At 36.7% G+C, this 22,481-nt stretch overlaps 1 protein-coding gene across 5 annotated transcripts in view; it reads right to left on the reverse strand.

The window, feature by feature from the left end:
- The window catches only part of LOC122535432 (nucleolysin TIAR), a 103,168-nt gene that overhangs the window by 74,643 nt on the left and 6,044 nt on the right, over window positions 1–22,481 (reverse strand). For all 5 annotated transcript variants that reach the window (XR_006308168.1, XM_043666965.1, XM_043666966.1 and 2 more), the window contains exons 2-3: window positions 20,130–20,134; window positions 12,654–12,729 (exon numbers count right to left, since the gene is read on the reverse strand). The gene's annotated coding sequence lies outside the window, so the exon portion shown is untranslated. The remainder of the gene's footprint in view (window positions 1–12,653; window positions 12,730–20,129; window positions 20,135–22,481) is intronic.

Consider the following 22,481-nt stretch of genomic DNA (forward strand, 5'->3'; position numbering starts at 1 on the left):
CAGCAACAATAGACTGTTTTGCAGGACTGCTTTAAGCGAGTGTTTACCCGTCGATATAACTGGGAATAAAATCAAATTGCTTACCGCGCGCTTCTTTCTCGCGCCGTTCTCATTTTAACCTAGTTCCGTTTCCCCCGTGAGAGCATCAGGTTGTTGCGGTTGTCAGAGACGCGTGTAATTATTTAGAATTCGGTAGCCAAAAGTGCCGATCGAATGATATTTGTCAGCCGTTAATTGAATGTTTGCAAGTAGCGAAACGCAGACGTAATTAGGGAAAGCTCAAACTTCGATCAAACGAGCCAAAGTGACGTTAGTACTGCTATTTTGAGAGATGAAAGATAGTTATTGTTATTGAAACTGAAAATTATTTTCAAGAAACGTACGAATAATCTGCGAGTAATCTTTCGTGCGCATGTAGAAAATTACAAACATAATGCTGAAAAATACGTACGACGCTTTCCGTAATATAATAATTGGTACGCGAAGGTTTTTACTTTCCAAATCATATTTGTACAATTTGGTATAAAATCAATTTAAGTGGGGCTGAAAAAGCTGACCTAATATGAAATTTCGAACGCTGTTAGATCCCGTTCTGCACAGAGTTTTATATAACTGTAAGTGATTGAAGAATTAAAATTCACCAGCGTCATTCCTAATAACGCCGCGTCGTCTAACGAATTTAAATTAAAGATGGCGGACGAGTTTGTCTTACAATTAGTCTTTAATATTTCCATTCGAACAAACTCTCTCATCTTCGGAGGAATGATTAATCCCGGCTGTCGCTCCCGGCTGAAGGGTTAATTATTATCAAACGTTGGTGCAAATCGATCGCCATTTAAATTTTCGAAGAATTAATAAATAACTGGAAGCCATTGAAAACGTGTGTTTCAATAAATTTACTATTTAAATGTACTATAAAATTGAGATACGCACTAATGACGAAAGAGAAAAGTATATAAACGTTCAAAATGAATATATGTAGCAATATAGTGACAGTCATTTCTCTCAAATATTATCAAATGTTTGCACAGCAGCGTGTAAGGATGAAGTCACGGGGGCAAGTGTGTGTTGTGTCTTGCTTTAAAAAAGAGATCGAGAACTGGAATAAACAAAAAGGTGAAATGTTACGACGAACAGCTAGAGGCCGTAACTTGCAGTACACAAGATGGTAGCCGTAACTTTTATTTACTACTGCTCTGGTTTGAGAAGCATAGCTCGAGTGGATTGAGAAAAGTGGTCTATTACTGTTCCCCGCATGGAACAGGCGTAATAAATACGTATGTACGTATATATTACTTACGCTAAACGTACGTGTGCATGTACACTATCATTCTATATGTATGTGTGTATGTATATAAACGTCGAATAGAAATAGAAATGGTCAGCGTGACAATTGTCGATACGATGAATTTATTCTCCCTCTCTCTCTTTTTCTAATTTATATCCATAACACCTGTCTACCTTTTGTGCTTTTTAGATTCTTAGAATCTTTGCCATTGTAAATATTCATTTTATTTTCCACGTCTAGATTTTAATTTTAATAAAATTTTAATTTTAATTTGTACCTTCACTCGATGCTTTGATAGAAATTATTTTGTATTTATAAATTTCGTAGTTGTTCGACAAGAAATCTCGATATCTCTTCTTGACATTGAACGTATGTACGTTCATAGGAGATTTAATTCCTTCTGCTTTGATGTGACTGATCATTCGAGAAAACGACTTTATATACTATTCTAATATAAAATATAAATGTCACGTGAAATATAAAATGTACAATTGAAACACTCAAACTTAAATACTCAACGTGACTTGTATAAAATTTACTCGATGAAGTGTACAAATTGCATACATCGAACTACAACGAAATTTGAATATCAAACTTGAATTGTATAAAATGGCACTTCGCGTAATACAATATACACATAGTTCCAAGTGTTTATATGTACATTATGTTCAGGATTGTCGACAATTGTATCGAAACTCGCAAGATTGACCCTAATTCTTACACCTAACTATTTTGCACGTACAAAATAGACGCATTCTCACAGGAAAATAAAAAAGAAACATTGTGTAAACATTTTCCAATTATTATGTATACACCCCAAGTGTGTTACAATGATACAACGGCTCCGGGTGTTTGCACACCTGTATATTACCACTGAAAATCGGGAATCGGACGTTGGGCATCGAGCTTGACTCGAATTCATAAGTGCACGTTGGACTTGATCGCATCCCACGCAGATTCAAGCGGTTCGTCCCTCCCCCCCCCCCGGTTAACAAAACAGGCACTCGCATCCGTCTATCCATAAGTCCATTACGGAATTCGTATGAATAATAAGGAAGAATCGTGGGAAGCGAACAGAAGGAGGCGTGGGACGAGGCAGCAAGAAGAGGCAAAGCAGAAAACGGCGCGGTATCCCCCGTGGTGTGTGGTAAGGCGGCCACCGTAAAGGAGAAATGGATGTGGAATAACAGAGAGCGACATGGAGGAGGGGCGCATCGCGCGCGCACACATAACCCCGCGTATTTCACATAAACGCGAGTAGTCCGTGACAGCGTGCCGGTGGCAGTCGGACGGCTGATGCGACGAAGGACGGATAGGAAATCTAAAAATATTCTTCCGTCGCGCGGGGGTGGATTCTCTCTCATTCTAGCCGCCTCCCCCCCCCCCTCCCCCCGTCTCCGAAAAGGTTGACTGTTCGAAAAGCTCTTCGACAGTATGTAGGAAAGAGGGGATGTTTCCCTTCTTTTCCTACTGGCATTCCGGGGTGGCACCCCTCCCTTACCGCCATTTGCGCCATTTTCGAGGACTCTTCGGTCTGCCTTTTGCCTCGTTTCCCCAACCGTTACCTTCCATACCTCGCTTTCTCCACGGTCTCTCACTCACTCTCTCTCTCTCTCTCTCTCTCTCTCTCTCTCTCTCTCTCTCTCTCTATCTTGTCGCCGACTTTTCTTTCCTCTCGACTACCGACGACGAACTTAGCATCATACCCATCGGCATCACCGTCATCTTCAACCAGACCTTTCTACTCTTCCTCGTGCTTCTTATCCGACGACATCGTTGCTCCCTTCCTCTCCCCACCCCTCCTCTCGCGGGATAAAGTATTTCCGATTCGAATTTCTATTCCCAACCCCCCTCCCTCCCCGGTTCGATATGATGCCACGCGTTCGCGTGGTTAGTCCAAATAGAACGAAGTTGGAAAGGAACGTCGTTCGTCTCCAAAGACGTTTCTGTATGTACAAGCGTCGGAGGCAGGCACGTTAATTGGACGCGATATTTCAAATCGACGTGGAGGCGGCACGTCTCTGCTTTCCCATGCACGATTTTCAATGCGTCCCGTTCGAAAATCAAAAAATCCCTGTCGGGATAGAGATCATACACGTTTTGCAACGTTCGAATTAAACTGAACTTAAAACATACATCGTCGTGTACTGTCAATTGTTAAATGTTCAGTCGCAGTGATTTGATTGTGAAGCAAGGACGAAACTCGTAACTCACGGAGAGGAATGACAAATAAATTACATTTCGAATATATATATATCCGAGTGCAACGTTTGAAAATTGCGTAAAATGCAATTTTTGACGCAGACGTTGAGACACTGATATTGGGACATTAACTAAATCAATTAATTAAATTGAATCAAGACATATGTTGTTAAATGTCAGGCCTATTCGAAGCGATTTTATCGTTAAAGAAAACAACAAACACGAACAATAAGAACAAAAACTCGTAACATTATAATCAGAGGAAATTTCAAAATATAAGTATAAAAGTGACAAATAAATCTGAGCGCAATGCTTGAAAATTGCGTGTAGAAGAATAAGATTTCTTAAAAAATGTCTGCTCCTATTTGTGTTAATTTCATCCTTGAAATCCAACGCGCCTGACGCAAACCGCTGCGTTCAATAATAAGCGAGCTATGTAAAGCTGGGATTTTCTGTATGCGTCAAACGCACGCTGTTCGATGTACAGATATAGACAAAAGTGTTTGCATGCTCGATGAAAAATTGTCCGTATTTTAAACTATTTGTTAAAGTGTCTTTTTTCTAAAAACATTGGGGTTAAATGACAAAGTGTTACGATTTCTTGAAACCCTAACGTCCAAGGTTCAATACAATGGCGAGAAAATATCGTACAACAAGTTTTAAGGGATTGATCTTTAATCTTCAAGTTCATGATAGATACAGTAAGAAGAATTTCCAGCGATTTTTCAAGGCGTTTCAAGTTTTACATTTTTAACATCTGGTGTATCACTTTTGGAAAGAAAAAAAAAAAAAAAAAGAACTGAAGGGTGGTGAAATAAAGCCTTCACGCATTAAGAAGTGAGGACTTATGGGACAACTGGATTACAAAGTTGATGATTTTTCATCGATACTTTTATCCATCTCTACATTTTCAGCGACCTTTCGACTGCAAGGAGGCAATGATCGCTCGTTCTTGTTCGCTCCCTACTCCGACCAAATTTCATACCATACGTGTCTTGTAACGAAACGAGCACGAATTTGTTTTCTAGTGGAAATGCGAACGCGATCGTCGGATGCAACAGTTGAAAACCGCGCACGGAGAAAGAAAATCGTTCGCCTCGGCTCGTTCGTATCAGCATAAATGCAGAGACCTGGAGATGCACGCGTCCGAGAGACATCTTATTGGAAATTCCACGTTAAGCCGATTCTAAACTATACGGTCGATAAAAGTTTGCAGTCTCCTAGCCACCCGACACCGTAACCCCTGGACGAGCAGGAACAGGGCTGAACGTACACGCTCCTCTTCCCCTTTAGCCCCTTCTACGTTCCGTGACCAGACCGTTTATACGACAGGTCGGTGGCGCGCCGCGTCCTACCGACCTCGTCCCCCAGACCTGCCTAGTTTCACCTGTCTAAGCACACACATCAAATCGAATTTCTTGCACGGTCAGAGGAGACGGTCTTATAGACCGTTCGTGACTCGCTTCGAGCAGCGACACCCAGCTGCTTTACACGCATTACTAAGTCATAGGACCGGTGGTAGCGTCGCGGCATCGGATTACGTGGCTCGAACGAAACACGCTCAACACGCCTCTTTTCGACGTGGTGCGCGAGACGTGGTTGTTGTTACGCGGCCTACCTGCGAGTTTCCGAACTTTCTCTTCGGTCTAGATAGCGACACAGCGATCTACGAGGGACAGGTCAGCGGAATGGTCAGAGGGGGTCGTCACATTTGCAATCGAAGGGGCTGTAATAAATAGACAGAGGTGGCTCCACTTTCCGATTAATTTTACTAATTCAGCGAGAAAGCAATTGAGCCTTAACTGGCTATCAACTTGGATATTCCCAAGGCTGTGAATGTTGATCGTTAGATTCTTGGTTGATCATGGAATTTTTCATTTCACTTCACCCTCGTCCGTCACTTCCTTCAGCTGAATTTGGCACTTCTTGGTGTAAGATTGAGTCTCACGGCGGTAAGAAATTTGTAAATTCTCTTGTCGACGACGAATAGACCGAATTTCCGTGTTGAACCGCCTAGTAGATTTATGTACATGAACCCTGCTTGTACGTATGTATCAAGTCTCGTGTCGTAATCTTATTCTTTCTTAATTTCATAAAGTGACCGTTGTATTGATTCTTGCGTTATAATATGAATATTAAAATGATGAGTAATTTGTAACTTCACTATATAAATATAAATAACAGATTTATTACGTGAGTAATGTTGTACGAATAATACGTTTATTTACAAACGACCTTACACCGTTTAATAGATAAGGAATAATGAAATTAAATGATTAATTAAATTAATAACTTTCCAACGAAGCATTCATGGACCTTTCGCTACACACGATGTTTCAATTTTATCTTTGCCTAATAGAGCACACTGGCAGAATTTGAATGCTAAAGTTCACCCTGCGTATAAAAATCGACACGTGACCATTTAAATCTATGAAAACTTACCTACTATCATAATCAATATAATTTAAACCTACGATCATCAAAAAAATGTCCAAAATCATCAACATTAACCATTTGCGCTGGCAACTGATTGCGGACCACAACGAGTGACAAAACCGTATACAATAATTCGTCGGTACGATATCACCGGATAGAAATTATTGAGAAGTAATAAATTTATTATTTGTCTTGCATATTTTGTTTTGCTTAAATGTATTAATAAAATTGAAAAAATATTACAACGTTGGAATAAAAAATTCACGACGTGCAAGCGCAAGAGGTTAACCGTCTTTCTCGAACAAAGTCACTATTACGTTCTTTACTCTCTCAGATGATCAAGCGCGTTCCAAAGTGTCGAATGAAATCGTCGAACGAAGATCGCGAATATCATGTTCTTCCCATTCATGGCGTCGTCTGATCCATGGACGCGGTTCTCCGAGCGATTCGTATTATCGATCGGCGAAAAGGCCGCGGGACGCGTGGCTCGAGACACCAGAAACCCGGAGGGACAGCCCCCATCGATCGGATATTTTATGGGAATATTATGTCGACGACGGGAAATTTTGGAATCAACAGCCACGTGGAAATTAAGAATACGAAATGAATTTTTTGCCCGAATCGGTGGCCGCGTCGCTTCCGACCTTATTCCAGCTGGGATTTTATCGGCGAAACGTTATGAAAGCCTTTTTCCCAACCCCCCAACCCCCTCCGTTCCCCTCACCGCCACCATCCTCCCCACTCCCCCTCGATTTCTTGATTTATCGCCGACGGATTTATCGATTCTGCTTCTTGTCGTTTAAAGTGGCCGACCATTTGCTGATCTCGCTGTTGCGTCAAGTATTTTGTACACGTAGCTCCACGTAGTGACGGTGTATTGGTTCTTCTTCAAGTGTTGCGCGCGACTATCTTCTTCTTTTTTTTTTTACGATTCTTTTTCGCACGGTTGATCGAATGTTTTAGTTTATACAACAGAGTGTATCGCACTCTGAGATGCTCGAAGTAATTAGTTTATTTAATGGAATTCAAACAGACGATAATATATTATATTATAGAGGATAAATACGTAATGCTTTTTGAATGTGAAAGCAATTTTAATTTGATTGCATGATATTGAAGATTATTAGAGTTTTTCGTAATTTTGACGAGAATTTAAAGAGTTAATTAATACATTAATTGTACATCATTGATATACTTAATAAGTAAGTATTATTTTTTTTAGATCGTTGCAACGCAAATATTTAACAAATCAGTTTCTGTTCTATTCTTCTCTCTTCGACTATTGCTTCCATTTTCATTCAAAATTTTTCAAACTTTTATTCTCGTTCAAGGAGCAATATCACATTTTCCCCCAAACTTCTAAATTTTCTGCTAACGTGGAACGTAATTTCGTTTCATCGTTTATTTGGATAATCTTTTGCGGCACGAATTCCGCTAATAAAAGTACGTAATTGAGTTAGAACAATTGCTTTAATTTCGCGTCATTAATCAGTGTCGTTGGAATTATTATTAACGTGGCGACGTGTCTTGCGGCATGAAAAGTAATAACGTCCAATTTATTGATCTGCAGCAAAGCTATAAAAGTTGGAAGCAGCTGGCATAAAGTGGTAGGAATTCTCAATGAGAATTGTTTAAGAACATTCGATATGTTGCTAACGGTGTACAATAAAAAGAAAGAACAAAATTCTATCAGAATTCGAAAATTACTGTTACTGTTACAATTTATTTATGTTTCCCAACAGAGAAATATAAGAAACTTTGTCACGTTTTTCTTCAGAATCTGTACAACTTTGAGTAGTAACAAAAGTAGTTACTAATGGGTAAATCAGTTCCATAAAATATTGAAAATCGTTTGTTCTTCAAGTATTTGAAACTTTGTATTACAAGTACTACAAAATAATAATATATACAGAGATCCATACGTGTACGTTACATAGTACGTCGGAATACATAATATATAAAATTGCATACGATAGTACACAATTAGTATCGTACATAATTAAACCTAACATACATATTTAGACCTATATACCTTACTTCTCAAGAAAACTGTTTCTTTAAACGTGGCCAAGAAAGTTTTAAAATCTTTCAGTCTACAAACGACCACGGAATATTATTACAAAACGAGAAAAGACGAGGTCACGATGTGAAATTGAACATTGGTACGTGAGTGTAGGATTGATGCAGTCGGGCACATAGTTGCAAACTGTAGCTTGTCAATTGTGGATAAAAGAATTCGCAAAACTATTGAACTATTTGCCTCTTCTGTTCTGGCAAATCAATATCCATAATCTGACGAGTGGGTCAGACGAGTTGAGTCAGAAAAAATGGGTGAACGGGCAAGGGTTGTAATCGAGGTCGAGGGTGAAACGAAGACACGTGGTATTCGCGTTATTCCTCGTACATCTTGAGGCAGTGTCGGACGTTGTGGATCGCCCGATGATCAGAACTCGCGATTTAGGTACGTGTATCCGGCGTTCGGAGGATATAGTGGCAGAGGTCGAGGCTGAAAGAGGCGAGGAGAGCCAAAGGGGAGTGTGTAGGAGCGCGGGGCGTAGAGGGGGACAAAGTGGAGAAATTTTCGCGTGTTCCTCGAGGTTAACGGAGACACCGGGAAAATTTATACGTGGGCAATAGTAATACCGTGGGTGTGAGGCAGGTGCCGGCGGTGGTCCAGATCGATAGAACATTAAAACAGAGGGGAAAACGAGTGGGTCCGTACCTCCGGGGCATTCGCCCCGGCGAATAACCTCACCATAAACGGCGGCAAGGCTTCTTTTACTTACAGTCGTACATTTCACTCGGCCGTGATTTACGCGCTGGATTTTGGCGGGTCACGGTAAAAGTCCTTCCACCAGCGGCCGTCTCATTTCGAAAAATGATGCTTTAAAAGCGTCACGGGGCGCCGACGCTCGCTCCCCCCAGTCCTTATTCGATCAACGAAATTTCTCGAGCGAATTACACAGATGGGGAATAGGGGAAATTTGCATGGGTTCGTATTGGTTAATAGGTTGGGTTCACGCAGTTTTATTTATGGAACAAATTGTACAATCGGTGCTGTGTTTATTTGCTGCTTCAAAGATCAAGCACTCCACAATTTCTTATTTAGCCAACGAGATTTCTAGAGCGAATTACACAGATGGGACGAATAGAAGAAATTTTTGTGGAATCGTATTAGTTAATAATAGGTTAGCTTCACGCAATTTTATTTATAGAATAAACTTTATAACGGAAGCTATGTTTGTTTGGTTTTTTTCTCAAAAATTAAACACTTTCCTATTTCTTACGAATGGAATTTTTAAAGTGAATTACAGAGACCGGAATAGGTGAAGTTTGTAAGTTGTGTTAGTTAATAGTCTAGAAATTCGAGTATAGTATCTTTTAAGTGCTTAAAATTACCAAAAGTCGAAAAATTTAACTGAACTAATTATTTTATTATTCACACTAATTATTTCCACGCTCAAAGGATTAATCGATGAAATTTCTTGCACGATTAAACATATTTTATTGATCAACGAAAACGTAATTTAAAGTTATCAACAGGTACTTGTTCACAAAATTCGATAATCAAATTTTTACAAAAAGTTCCTAATTTATAGAATGCAGAACAAATTGTATTTACAAAATACAGAAATTGCTCTCTAGAGTGTCTAAGTTATAAAAATACATGGATAAATGAATATTTTTATGATTAGTGAGAAAAAGATTTTCTGCAATATTTTCACACAGTGATAACTGGAAAAATTGTGTTTTTTCAGTTGTTAGTACGATTGCAATTGCATCGCGATGTACATTCCAGAGATTTTCTGTTGACGAACACTTCGATATATGGCAAAAAATGATTGGCAAGTGCTCGTGGGATTTTTCGAATTAGTTACAGGGAACGGTTCTGTTCTCGTAAACAATATTTTACAGATTTCCCTTACGTTTCAGAGATAACACACGGGATCGATGGAATTTTTTCGATGGTATTCACCGTGATAAATTCGAATGCTTTCTCTGATCTAAAAAAAAAAGAGAAAACAGAAAAAAAACGCGTTTATAAAATATAAATATCTTTGATTTTAGTAATTTTTAAACTTCCCTTTTCATCGTTTAATCTCTTACTGAATTTTTATTAGAGTATTGTACAGATAACACAATCTTATAGTAAAGAATAATATAACTGGTTTCGAAAGATATTCTTAATTTGTTATCTGTTCCTCGTTCGGTGTTAAATTTTTAGACTTTTGGTAACTTTAAACACTCGAATGACTAAGAAGCTAGATCGCTCTGGAAAATCAGGTAACAGATTCAAAAATGAATTCTCTCGTGGTTGATAACTAAATGAAAACCTCCAATTTCCAGATATGTGAAACTTTCAACTTCATGCTTGAACTTTTTTTCAAAATGAAAATGGCACAAAAAGACAGAATTATTCGCTAGTTTTAAAATTTCAGTTTGATCGCGCTTGGAAAGACTCGAGTATCTCCATTTCGGTTAAAATGGAATTTTGAAGTTACTGAATAACTCTGTCATTTCATAACATTCTTGCTTTAAAAATATCAATATGAAGTAGAACTGAAAGCGATGTTTACATATCTCGAAAGAATCTTTTCTCCCGTTGTTAGTAATTGCTTCTGACAAAAATTTCACCTATTTCTGGATGTGTCATGGCCACGCTCTTTTAACCCTCATTCGTCCATTGAATCAATTCGACACATTTAAAAAGAAAAAAGTTACATTATTTTGCAGCATGTAAGAACAGATACAAAAAGTCAGTTTCTGTAACATTTGTTTCTCTAACAACGCAGCGTACATTTTCGACATTTTTGATAAGAAAACATGCTGAAGTATTGGTTCATCAAAGTATTCGACAGGTAGTAGAAATTGGCAATTTTGAACAATGAAAACCAAAACAATTGATCGTGACAGAATTAAAGAAACTAACATCACAATATGACACTGAATAAAATTACTCAAACAAAATTAAATATCAAATAAGATCATAACATGAAGTCGAATACACAGGTGTCAGCAATTAAATAGAAATTCACATGCAATTCAATAAAAAAATATAACAAAGTCAGTTCACCCGTTGCGAACAAGAGAGTTTTCAAACTCGACTGCTTATCTTTCCTTCGTATTAATCAGTTTTTCTTTTATCGTTACCACCAAGGGGTAAATTCAGCTGAAGGGATAAATTGAGAAACGAGGAACGAACGATGGTTAACGAAAGCAAATCGCAGTTTGTTCATGCTCGTTGGATCGATCGCAATGCTCCCTTTGTTGCTCGATCGTTCGTTCCCGAATAATTATGTATGTCGCTTTAGGTTGTGGGGCGCGTGTGAACTCCACGACTGAAATATGCCCTCCCCGTGGAACTTTTCACCCCGCGGCGAACTTTCGCGTTCACCGGGCGCGAGTAAACATTTTGATTAAGTAGAAGCAATCCACTGGAGGCAGAGAATCGTTCTCGTCTTACGGCTGAATTGTGAATTGTGAATTATTACCCTGTGCATTCCGTGGCTTCAGCTGCATTTCGTCGCGCATGGCGGAGTAGACACTTACTGATTACACGCATTAAATACACTTTGCGAATTATGGATACGGTATATATATGTGCGAAGCAATTATATCGAGCAAGAGATATTATTAGAATTTTCTGTTTGTTAAATTTGCAAGTGCAAAGATTTGTAGTGTACAGTATATGTGCGTGAAGTGATTATATATCGGATAAGAGATGTTATTAGAATCAAATTAAGTTTATTGAATTCGTAGTGTAAAGGCAAAGGTAATCAGTTAATTGTTTCGACGTTGTTTATGTTAATTAAGAGACAAGCATTTCGGAACATTGAACGAACTAATTACAAACGTGTTCAAATTTGTTCAGACGTTTGCCAATTTGAGACGAGTTGACACAGCTCGAAAAAAGCAATCAAAGGAGAATGGAAAAAAAAATTGAATGTCTGTGTACGTACGTACGTTCAATTATGAATAGAGATTTTTGAAAATGCTCCTTATAGAATAAAGTTTATATTTTCAAATGTTTTTATATTGGAAGTAATTACATCGAATAAAAGAAAGAAAGACAAAAATAATTTATGAACAAAATGCTTAAACTTCGTTCAGATTAAAAAACTTTATTTTTATCAGAATCTATTATTTATGGTTCTTTGAAGTTTCGATATTCCACATTATAGCAGAATCGAATTTTATCAAATTCTTCTTTTTGGCACTCGTTGCATGCAATAAATTATTAATTAGCATATTGTATTACATAACATAATAATATTAACTATTCATTAAACAATAAATAATCTTTATATTGGTAAAAAAGAATCCATTGATGATTTATTCTCTGGATACTTTCGTAAACTACATCAGCGAGAATATTCTTAAACGAAAATAATCGAAAATGATCGCAAGAATTGATCAGAATGAATTTTGATCGCTACGAAATGCAAAACTATAAACTAGAGAGAGAAGTAACAGTGTCTAGAATTTTCTTTGTAAAGGCAATTCGCGAAGAAAAGAAGAAGGAAAAAAAAAAAAAGATAAAGCAAGCTTACATTGTAGCCAAGGCTCATTTTCTCTTGCCAAAACCATTATCTCAGCTACAATTTCACTTCCGTTTGAAATTTCCGGTAAGTTGCCGTTGTTTTTTCTTTTTAGAAAATTAGCTTACGGTCGGACGAGCTTTCACTAATGAAACTAGAGGTGGATGAAAGTTTGCGCGAGAACTCACCGCTTTTTTGACAAACGAGACAAATCCATATCCCTTGGATTTGAGCGTCTGTGGATCTCTCACAACTCTGCAATCACTGCAACAGAAAACAAGTTCATTTGTTAAATACGAATTTTCGGTAGGAAAGGGAGATAAGCGCGCTTGAAAATTACTTTGCCGGCAAAGTAACCGGCAAATTTTTTTAATCCTCCAACGACGTTCAAAGGTTCGTCTCTATAATCAGCTTTTCATCCCTCGAAATTTTAATTAACCTCTTTTCTTCCCTTCCCGCTTTTCTTTTCTCTCGTTTTTTTCCTCTCTTTTCTATTTTCAACGGCGATATTAACGAAATATGAAAATAACGTTTCAGTATCAGACGTAACATTCAAACATTTAATTCCTGACAATCGTACAACAATATACGGCTGCGTGAAATTGGACGATTCTTCACGGTACTTTGTACGGACAATTTCTCTACAATTGTATCTGCTATGATGAATAAACGAACTTTGGTATTTGGTTTATATAATATTGATGTACGTACGTGAATTAAATAATAATTAAATAATAATTTTTGTACCAGATATTGTCTTATTGATATTCTGTTTCGAGATATATATATATTGTATGTATTATACATTATATATATATTTCAATACATCATATTTTTTAAATATTTATTAAATATAATTCCATTTTATAAAATTATACTTTATTTCCATTTGCTTCGAATTTTTTTTTTTTATTCTACTAAAAAAGATTTTCGATCGAAGATAGCAATTCTCAGGGGATTAAAAATTGAACACATAAGTGGTACTCCATATTTAAGTCACAATTCTATCGTTTGAAATTCACACATCTTTTCCTTTGGTTCTCGTTACTTTTTATTCCAACAGCCTCCGTATGAAAAATTACTTTTATTCTCGTGTACACTTTTTAAACAAACTTTTACAGAATACATGAATATCCTCACATTAATAACACGAAGCGTGCCTGAATCTATAATACAAATATAACATATCCAAGTGGACAAACAAAATGTTATATTAAAAGTATTACATTATTATTATACACGATTGCAAATAAATATCTCTGTATCGTTTCAATCGAGTCATTAATGCCAGGTAGTACAAAAATCATCCATTATACTGTAAACAAAACCTTAATTGCAAATATGAGAATTTATATTTTGAATATATGAAATCGATATTTGATTACTAAATATGAATCTTTTTTCTAAAGTCATTCGTCAGACACGAGTCTTTTTTTTTTTCATCGAACACACCTAATTGAACGCGACAGAATAGTGTCAAAAGGTTCAAGTAGAAAAACGAGAAACTAGGCAAACCTGTAACCGAGAATTTTATTCTCAGCCGTTGCTCGTTCGAAAAAATATTTTATTTTAAGGGGCTATTCTAGTGTGAAGTGCGTGTTTTTTTTTTAACTTTGTTAGGGAATTTTTTGCAAAGAAACTATTATACCTTTTGCAGTCAAGTTGACAAGGTTTATTTGTACGTGTTTCAACGACGTTTTAAAACTTTTTGGGACGAAAAAAGTTAAAATTAGTGGCACTGCATGCTCTCAAACATAGCCACTTTTAAAAAAGGTCGTCTCACGGTGTACATTCTGCTTGTCGGAATTAAAAAAACGTGAATGTTCCTTAATTTGGCTATAGCAGGTACCAAAACAAAAGAAAAAAGTCGGTAATTAAAAAAGTGGCGATACTTTGAAGATCGGTTATCGATTTTTGCGTGTTTCTGTTAAACTTCGGACTGCCTAAAGAAATGAAAGAAATGAAATTTTTTGGTTGATTCTGGTAGGGGCTATAGTCACACATGTACTAAATGCGTACTTAAAATTTCGAGCCAATTGGTAGATTTCAAGATATCATAGACACCGTTCTGAAAAACATAGTTTCCAGAAAAATGCCTTTAAAATTTAATACCGCGGTTGTTGATGACGCTGGTTGTCGCGTCCATCAAACAATCATAACTTCATTAATTTTAGGAATTCACATGTAAGGTCACAAAGATTTATTTTTGAAACTATGTCCTTTAAGAATATGCAAAAAGTAAAAAAAAATCGATTTTTTCAAAAGTTCACACTAGAATACCCCCTTAAGTGGAGTGAAGAATGAACGGGGGACCAAGGGGGGTGGAGGAGAGTTAACCGGCGCCCGAGTATTCCTAATTTTGTCCGATAGGCATCGCCGGAATCTTAATTATGAAGAAGAATTTGAGGGCGTCCGGCAACCGGGCTTCAGCTCGCTTGACAATATTGTTGGCAGTTTTCGTGAGGCGGAGGGAGGGCACGAAACGCTTCGAAATTCGCCGGCACGTGGAATAAATTGAACTCGGCCGTTTATTAAATCGTGATAACCGATCGAGCAGATTTCGGCTCGATTTCGTGAAATTCGGTGGAAAAAAAGAAACGACCATTTACGTCTCGTTAACAAGCGAGGTAGGGGGGGGGGGAGGAGAGAGGGGGTTGGTGCAATTAGAGAGGCGTCTCGTTAAGTTTGAAAAAGAACCGCTTCTGCTAATCTGTTGCTTTCGTGTTGCGTTGGCATCGACGAAATGAGGTAAATGGAATTATTACCGAATGTCACGAAACACCTATCCCGACCGTAAAGGGCCATCGAACTTTGGGCAATTTGTTGAATAAAAAATTGTTGCCATAGGTTGTCTTATCGGAGTTCGTGTACTGTGGATTTTTCGTGTGCTTTCAAATTTTTTCGTGAACATAATTTAGGAAATGGAAATTTGTTCCATCCACTGAATATTATAATAAACAATCTACTTTGCATATTTTATGTATTTCTGCACGCACTTTGTGAGTCATCTTTGAACCTTCAAGTTTACTACGAACGCAGTTCAGTTATTATAGATGAAAGATCTCGAAATTTTCTTTAACCATGATTCAAAATAACATTTTTGTATATATATATATATACCAGCATAATATGATTACAAAAAGTATTTGCATTCAATTTTGAAGTAATTTTTAATTTTATTAGATTTTAAATTTTATTTTAATGATATAAGATTCTTAGTATTTCAATAATATAAAATAAATAATAATATTTAATAATAATATAACACAAATAATACAAGATTCTTAGTTAAGTATAAAATTCTTAGCTGAAAATTCTATTTCAGTAATAAAAATTCATAGTTACGCGAAAGTAACGTTAAACGACACGAATTTGTTATATTATAGAATCAAATTAAGGGAATATTTATCAAATGCAACTTGCGTGCACAATAAATTTACTTCTTCGTTCCAACAGTCCTCCCTTATATTGTATAATATTATATTTGAAGCAATCGCACGAAATTTTGAATTATCATCCCTCCGTGAATCCACCGAGCCACGAAAGACGCGCTCGTTTCTTTATTACGTAAAAACGAGGGCGATTAAGGGCTAGTTAAATACTGACTCCGACGTGGAAGGCAATTTAAGAGAGTATAAGTATTTAGCGGCGGAAAGAGAGAAAGTAAATGCATAACTCTCTGCTGAAAGGCCGCGTTTACAGTTGACCGCAACTTTGTTTAGCTTCTTGCGCAACATACTAGTTTTGAGTAAAATTTACTCGGAACTACTGCTTGTCCGGTCTCTTCGTGCTTGACCTTCTTAACTCGGTTTATTGCATCGTCGAGAACGTCACGTGGAAAATGCAAAATGAAATTGAAGAAAGTTCGTTCCGCCAGCGTTGTATATTTCTAATGCATAAATATAGCAGCAGATATATTCAAGGTGTAATTACAAGTGTCAATGGAATTTTTAGTTACTCTTCTGACGTCGAATTGCGCATTGTATATTTTCTCCCATACTCTCGTACTGAAACAATATAAAGTTTTCTCGAAAATATTCTCCATTTGACAAATTCGGGACCAAAGTAATCGAAAACTGTGAGAAATGAAATTAAAGAACGTGCAATGTCGTATTTGTAATGTAAAATAGAGCAGTATGCTCTATGCAAGAATCCGACGTTCTCGTATTGAATAAAAAAAATTTTCTTCCTATTCAAATTATTCTTGACATATTCAAAACCAGAGTGGCTGTAGAAAAATGTAAAATAGGAAATAAAGGTAAATGGAAGGTTGTATGTATTCATAATATAAAATATGTATAAAAATGTACATATATATATAATATAGTATTAAAATAAAATTTACATATATGTACAATTTTATATATATATATATATATATATATATATATATATATATCCAAGTTGATTATATTCCTTTTCTGTGTTATCTCAACGAATCGATAATATTTCCTCCTCCACCTCCTAAAGTTTCTTTCCCCCACAAAAATATCCTCCGATTGAACTATATTCAAAAACCAGACTAACCGCGCGATAGCTTGCTTCTAACTTACGGAACAAACGTAGATCCGGCGGGATCTCCGAATCGCGCCATTGTTTCCCGCGACTTTTCAGTGGTGAACGCCGGCGAATGTCACGGTACACGAACATGAGTAATAGTCAATATAAGTTAGATGTAGAGCACGCCACTCGCATATGTCGTTGCCCACACTTCAAGTCTCCCACCCTTTCGTTCATTCCGTGCTCGATATACGCGGCATCCACCTCTGTTGCACCCTTTCCAGCTCCTCCTTCTCTCCTCTCCTCACACCTTCCTCCTCCCTCGACGTCTATCACGCCTCACCCCATTTTTAAACACGATCCCTCATCTCGTCAGCCCTCACCTCGTCGTTCTCTCTTTTCGCCGTTTCGAGACGCGGCTAACGAAACAATCGCCACGCCGCGGCCCCCGTGGATTTACGGTGTTTCACCGCTAAAAATCGTAAATTAATGCACGGGTTATTGACGCGATAAATCTCGAGATTTAATTCAAGTTTCGTCCGGAGGGTGGTTGGGTGGTGGAGGGAGGGAGCTGTCAGGGATCCCGCGCCACCCTTCCTCTTTGGCCGCGTGATATAACCGCGACAATGGCGCGGCGCAGCATCGTACAGGCCGGCGCGACAAAACCCACCACCACCGTAGGATGAAGAGCACAGTTTCGGCGATTTATTGCCGAAACGCGGCGCGAATCGCCGCGGTCGAAACACACGATGCCGAGCGATCCACGATGTCAGAATGGGAGACCCGGGGGCCGCATCGGTTTGGCGTGTTCGATGATTCAAACGCCGCGTGCGAGACACCGCGTCCGGTCGTGCACGAAAGCCTGGGGCTTGTCTTTCATCCTATCAATCCCGGCCGAGTCTTTATTCCATCGGACTGTCGCGATCCTCGCTTGCCGCGTGTTTTATTTATTGGCTCGGGCGATCGGTCGAGTTTCAAAGCGGAACGCCGTGAAAACGTGGCCGCGCGACTTTTCCGTTTTCACCTTCCTCAACGGAGATCGTGTGCGTATATATATATATATATATGCCTCTCTCCGGGGAGAGTTTCAGGGAAATTTGATCAGAAAGTGCACGAGTTTGTTCGTTTAGGCGAGATCGTTAGAGAAAAGGAAGGAATGTGTGTGTGTGTGTGTGTGTGTGAATTCTATGCCACATCGTCGAGGAATATTACTATAATTTTTAATTATTGCAACATAAAGCGCGATTTGAATCTTAGATCTTTGATTAATGATTCAGTCTCTTCAATTTAATCATACGACAAAAAGAATAGCTGCTGTTATAAATTATATAATATAATATACGACAGTTAGATGGCTGAACATCAATTGTTCATTGTTGAAATTTTAGAAAGAATGAGATGTATATTTTCTAATCATATTGATAAGGTTTATACAAATTCTACGAAGCATTCATCAGAAATGAAGATGAAACTCGGGAAATGCAGAAAAATAACAGTAGAAAAACGTTCGCCAATCATGATTGTCGAAACGTAATAAAAATATCAACCTTTTAATGGAATTGCGCCATTTAATTACTCGTGCACGGTAGTGTGCGTGGAATAATTAAATGCTGGACTTTTTACGCATTCATGGGATATTTGAAGTTGGAAAAATTTACAGGCTGCATTGTAATGTTTTATCCAAAATAGAGTATTCGTTATAGTATTTGTTAAGTGAAACTATTTTATTTTCAAAAATACGAATTTGCACGAACATTCTTGGTCTAGTAATAGTAATAAATTTTCTGTGAATCTATAAAGCATGAAAAATTGAATATGTAAATAAATGAATAAAAACAATCACATGTATTTAAGTTTATTGGATATTTTAATTTTAAATAGTTAGAATTTTATCTCATATAAATTAATAAATTCATTTAATATAAATTCTGATAAATGTATACCAAATAAACTAGCGCCTATAAAATGTTAGAACCTCTTGTTTTTCTTTAAGTATTATAATTATATTTAACAATTATATTTAACATTACGTACATAGACTTTTTACTTTTGCGCGTCAATTTCAATTTCATTCGAAGCAATTAGTAAGTTCGAATGAAATTAGTCGTATTAGATATCAGTGTGCATATAATTAATTGCATATAGCATCACTATAAGCTGTAATTATGAGAACGGCATAATATTCAGTACAGTAAATTCTACCTATTGGGATTTGTCTCGCCTATCTATCTGTTCTAATCAATGTACACAATAATATACTCTGTGTTTACAATTGATAATTTCGTTTAATGTTCAATATGCTTTCGTTAACTCTAGTATGCTTATTAACGGAATCATCTGTATAATAATATTTTTAAGAAATTTTATTCGACATTTACTTGATATTTATTTACACTACAATTTAATAAATTTAAAAAATTATTGTATATATCATTATGTATATCATCAAATTTAATTTTGAGATATATGATTCTTTTTTCAATAAATTTTTAATATTATTTCATTTTATATTTGAATTTAGTTTATTAGTAATTTTTTATATAATTATGAAATGAGGATATTTAATTCTCCATTTCATTTAATATTTTATACTTAAGTATTTTCTTTACCATTATTATATTTATTGTTTAATTTATTAAGTTCATTTTGTAGATTAAATTTTTATATTTTAGAAATATTAAATATTTTATATATTTATAATTTCAAATTTATTTAAAAATTCCAATATATATATATATATATATATATATATATATATATATATATATAATTCATGGATGATTATTGAAAGCTCATGTTGAAGTTTCTTTCTTTAATTTAATAATTTTACCTTCAGTTGCGAACCAACAGTCATTTCGTGTCATAAAGTTTGGGCTAATCGACCTAAATAGCATGCACATCAAAGAATAATAACGCGGCACGGATCGGTAGAATCCCAGACAGTTTTTGTCCACGTGTTCCCAACCCGTGAAACTTCTACGCGTTAACTGTCGTTCCCTGGATGGTTTTTCATCGCCTGTCAGCGCTACCTGGCAATCTAGGTGCTATAGGAGCAGTTTTTTTCTCGTCGTCGTCGTCGTCGTCGTCGTCGAACGGGAACTGGAACTCATTAATTACCAATAATAAAAAAGAGGACGCGTCAGCGCGAAAGATCTTTGTACCGCGAGATCTTCTTTCCTTATCGTCGTGTAGGTAAAAATCGAAGATCGAGACGGCGCATTGGCGAAGGATATCGCCTTCGAAAGAGGAAAAGCATCCCGCGAAGATATGAATGCTCGTTGCTCGAGCTTCATCAATCTACCTGCTAATCACTCGCGCGGTGTGTCACCTCTGCTTGTTCCGCTCGATCGTTATCGTTTCGATCGTCTTGGCACGTTTCTTCCACGTCCTTCGTGATATTACTTACACGCGTGAGTTGGAATGATTACTCAATTCGTTGAACTCGTTACATACGTTAAAATTTGCCGTGAATCTCGCGTGTTACGCTAGAGACGATACAAATTTACTGTAGAACTCTGTGATTTTCGAGATCTCACTCAACAACAGCCATTTGTCAAGTTTTGTAAATTTACGTACTTTGATTGTAACATATGTACATACGTGCGTGTATGTGTTACATTCATACATTTATTATTATCATTTAATAATAATAATAGATAAATAAAAAAAAATTGAATTAATTTATCTAATTTACCTTGAAATAAATACAAGTGGACGCGCAACAACATTGAAAACAAATGGAGGGTTAGGTTAGTTGAGTAATGGTGGTAATTATGTAGATGATATAGTAATTTGAAGAATTTATTTTAGAATTTATGCTTGAAAGAATAATTCTTTAATCTTGCTGGAATTCTGTAATTTTCTTATCAAGGATGTTTTAGTTAATACAGAATACTAATTCTTATCATTATATGAAATATAGGTAATTTGATAGATTTATTCTTTACAGTAATTATTACAATTTATTCTGTGATTGTGTCGTTGAATACATGTTTATTTGAAGAATAAGAGTAATTCTTATTACTAATAAATAATGAATTATTGTACTGATACATGTATATTAAATGAAAGTTCCAGTATTCAAAATTTCAAGTTCTATAATTTTTTAAAATGGTATGTAGAAGTTTCACATTATCCCTAAACGAACTATACCATCCCTCAATCTTCGTGAAGAAAAATTACGTGGGAAATACAGCGTTAGAAAAAAATTCTACCGTGATTTGTAATAATTTCACGCAGAAACCAAAAAATGTAAAAACACTGTAAAAAGAAACCTTCAAAATTCGTAAAACCAATGACGTAATAATCAACGATCCACGAAGCGAAGAATTCAAGATACCGCAAACTACGAAAACGAAGAAGAAAAAAAAGAAAACAAAAGAAAGAAGAAAGAATCGTTTTCAATCACTTCTGTAAACGTCAACCGGTAACAAATACCGATTGGCCTAAACGCTGTAAACGGAACCGATTAAACCGATTACAGTTCAGAGAATTCGCGGGGAATATCGTAATCCAATAATTCCACTTGGATCGATATCGCCTCGCCTCTAACAATCGGCAATTTCGAAAGAGGGTGGGAAACGAGAACACGAGCGAGAGCGAGAGAAACGGTTCTCGTTGTCTCGTATACCAGCAGCCGTACATCGACGAGGTTCGCGCGAGTATACACGCGACACCGCAAATAATACCGCACTGCTGAACATACCGGGGGCATACTTGGTCGACGAATTCGCGAAACGAAAGAGAAAAAAAAAGAACGAAAAACGTACATTATACAGGTGCGGTCGTAAGTAGTGGCGCAACTACATTGGAGACGATTTCTACGCGTGGAAAAGTAAAAACAACAACAAAAAAAAAAACAGAAAAAATTTTCGCCGTTCTTCTCGCGGAATTTTTTTCGCCTGCAGCCTCGTTTCCCGAGAAAATCGAGTTTGCGAATTCACGAGAGGTGTCGGAGAACAATTTTGTTCAATCTGAAATGTCAAAGTCGGTAGTGCTGGCGCGATTAGAAATACGGAAAGATGAATTTGATAAGTTAAAAGACGCAAGTACATTGGAACTCGCTGATCTTTGACAGATCTTTGTCGATAATACAATAAAAAAAAAAAAATGGATATTCCGCGATATAAAATCTGTGTCACTTTCAGGAATAAAATTTTTTTTCAACCATAAAATTTCCATCGGAGACACAACATTAATAATATAGAGAAGCTTTTTATGGTACGAACTTTATGGAGTATGCTAGCTTTCATTTATATATTTTACGAAGAATTATTGAAATCTTTAAAAATACGATCTTATCGCGTCTTATCACTTTGATTCAGTTCTACTGTCAATCATATCGTTTTCAAAGAACAGAAACATAAACATACGCGCAATCAAATTCATGAATTTCCAAACCTCGATCCCCTCGGAACGCGAAAAAAATTTTTCTCGTTCGCTTTTTCACGTGGAATCACCTCCGTTCCGATTGTACCGCCATTTACCGCCAACCCTCAATCAAGATCAAGACACAG

Source organism: Frieseomelitta varia, unplaced genomic scaffold (genome assembly GCF_011392965.1).
Source record: "Frieseomelitta varia isolate USP_RPSP 00005682 unplaced genomic scaffold, Fvar_1.2 scaffold_716, whole genome shotgun sequence".
Taxonomy (NCBI): domain Eukaryota; kingdom Metazoa; phylum Arthropoda; class Insecta; order Hymenoptera; family Apidae; genus Frieseomelitta; species Frieseomelitta varia.